Source organism: Cupressus sempervirens, chromosome 5, assembly GCF_028749045.1.
Source record: "Cupressus sempervirens isolate cs-2001-9-10 chromosome 5, ASM2874904v1, whole genome shotgun sequence".
Lineage (NCBI taxonomy): Eukaryota > Viridiplantae > Streptophyta > Pinopsida > Cupressales > Cupressaceae > Cupressus > Cupressus sempervirens.
In genome coordinates this window covers 100,795,928-100,799,069 of record NC_143122.1, presented here as the reverse complement: position 1 = coordinate 100,799,069, position 3,142 = coordinate 100,795,928, and positions in this window count along the sequence as shown.

Below are 3,142 nucleotides of genomic sequence, written 5' to 3'. Positions count from 1 at the left end.
TTTGTAGAAGGCATACCTCTCTGACCGATGGCTTTCTTAAGCCTTGACACATGAAACACATTATGCACTTGACTACCCTCTAGAAGCTCAATCTCATAAGCAACCTCGCCCACCTTGAAAATCACTCTGTAGGGGCCATAAAACCTAGGCCTCAACTTCTCTGCTCTGCTCTTCTTGAGTGATGATTGTCTATATGGTTGTAGCCTCAAGTAAACTATATCCCAACCTTGAAGTTGCACTCTATCCAGTGTTGGTCAGCATACAATTTCTGTTGATTTTGGACTTGATGTATATTCTCCTTGAGCACCCTCAAAATATCCTAACTATCCTACAAGAAGTGTTTTGCTTTGGTCACTCTAATATCCCCCATAACTAGATCCATGAAACTAGGTGCTTCATAACCATACAGTGCCATGAATGGAGTCATTTTGATGAACATATGATAAGTGGTGGTATAAAAATACTCTCCCATATGTAGTCATTTGACCCAAGCCCTCTGTTATGCAGTCACATGGTTCCTTAGATATCCTTGCATCCATTTATTCACAATCTCGGTCTACCGATCTGTCTGTGGATGATAACTAGTGCTAGGTGTAAGATCAGTACCACACAACCTGAACAATTCCTACCAAAAAGTACTCATAAATTTACTATCCCAATCACTAACAATAAAACTAGGTAACCCATGTAATCTAAATATCTCTTTGAAGAAAAAATCAGCCACCTGTGTTGCTGTGTAAGTGGATGGAACAACAAAGAAGTGAGAAAACTTTGTTAGCTGGTCAACTATCACATAGATGCAAATTTTCCCTATACTCGTGGTAAGCTAGTGATGAAGTCCATAGAAATACTTTCCTATTTCCTATCTAGAATGGGAAAAGGTTGTAACAACCCTGCAAGATATGTGTGTTCTCCCTTATTTTGTTGACATACTACACACTCCCTAACATGCTTCTGAACATCATCCTTGAGCCCTTTCCATGTGAACCACTCAGGGATCTTCCTATAGGTCTTAAAGACCCCTAGATGTCTAGTTGTAGGTGCATCATGAAATCCCTTCAATATTACTTCCCTAAACTATGATGAAGGAATCAAATATATCCTACCCTGGAACTTAATCAATCCATCCATCACCATGTAATGATCATCCTGTATGGTGCCTTTAATCACTCCAAAAGCCCAAGTGTCCCTTGCATACTTTGCTATAATCTTATTTCTCCAATCTCCTATAATCTCAACTAGAGCACAAATATGGAGTCTCTTGGATAAAGAATCTACTACCACATTCTTCTTACCTTTGACAAACTCAATGTCAATGTCATAAGCTTGTAACTTCATAATCCACTTCTATTGTCTATCATTCAAATCACGTTGGCTAATGAAGTATTTGATGCTATTGTGATTAGTTTTGATAACAAACTTTCCCCCAACTAGGTAGGGCCAAAACTTGGCCAATGCATGCATAATAGCCAACATCTCTCAATCATAGATGGAATAGCTCCTTTCCACTCCATCGAGCTTCCTGCTCTCAAAAACTATGGGATGCGTCTCCTGCATCAACACTACCCTAATCCCATCTCCTAACGCATCACAATGAAGCTCAAATGGCTTCGTGAAATCTAGTAGAGCTAGTACTGGACATGATGACATCACCTTCTTGAAATGATCGAAGCTTCTCTAAGCTGCCTCTGTCCATGCAAAGGACCCTTTCCTAGTAAGGTCTTTCAAGAGTGCAGCGATCAGTGAAAATCCCTTAACAAATCTCCTGTAAAACCTGTAGAGACCATGGAACCCCTTATGCTGTGTAAGATTCATAGGGGTAGGCCAATAAAAAATAGATCTAATCTTTTCAAGATCTACCTGAACTCCATCTACATTGATGATATGCCCAAGGTATAGTAGCTCAGTCATCCCAAACTCACACTCAGATTCTTTGGCATATAGTGACTCTTTCTCCAAAGTGGACAACATCATCTCAAGATTTTGTAAATGCTCCTCCCAAGTCTTACTAAAGACTAAAATGTTATCAAAGCAAATAAGGAAAAACCTCCTAAGCTGCTCCCTAAATACCTAATTCATGCAACTCTGGAATGTAGCAGGGGCATTGGTTAGCCCAAATGGGATAACTAAAAACTTGAATTGGCCATAGTGACACCAAAAAGCTATCTTCTCAATGTCCTCCTCCCTCATCCTAATTTGATGATACCCTAACCATATATCAATCTTTGTAAAAAAGCATTCACCATGTAACTCATCAATCAACTCATATATTCGTGGGATAGGATATCTATTCTTAATGGTCTTCTTATTTAATGCCTGACAATTGATGCACATGTGCATTGTTCCATCCTTCTTCTTTACCAACACTACTACTAAAGCAAAGGGGCTCTTACTAGGCTTGATATGCCCCATCTCTAACAACTCCTTAATTTCCTTCTCTATCTCCTCCTTATGTTTCTTAGGATAACAATAGGGAGTAATCATAATTAGTTTGGCTCCTTCCTTAAGCTCAATAACATGCTCTATCCCTCTATCAAGAGGAACTCCATGTAGAATCTTGCGAAATACCTTAGTGTGCCTGTCAAGTATCTCCTGGATATCTGGTGGATGACTCTTCACCTATGGCTCCCACGAAGCTAGCATAGTCAAACATTCTACTACCCACTCTATATCATTATGCTAAAAAAGTCTCTGCATTCTCCCTAGGGAAACTACTCTATAACTTCCATCTAAAAGTCCTCTAAGTACAATAGTTCTCCCCTCATGCTGAAACCTCATCTCCAATTTTGCTAGGTTAAGTGTAAACTCAAATAGTGAGGACATCCATGTCATACCGAGGATGACATCATAGTCTCCCATCTATACCACATAGAACTCATCCTCCAACTCATAGCCACCTCCAAACCTGATGTGAAGATTAGATATCTTCTGAGTGCATAATAGTTTGTCACCATTAGCTACCATGACTCTAAACCCAACATGCTCCTTGATCTTTAGAGCTCTCTTAGCTACCAATTGCGCATCTATGAAATTATGTGTAGCCCTAGTGTTAATGAGTGAGATCACTTTCTACCCTTGGATAGTACCCCTGACCTTAAATTTGATTGCCTTCTAATCCCCCATTAATCGTGCTAATGACTTC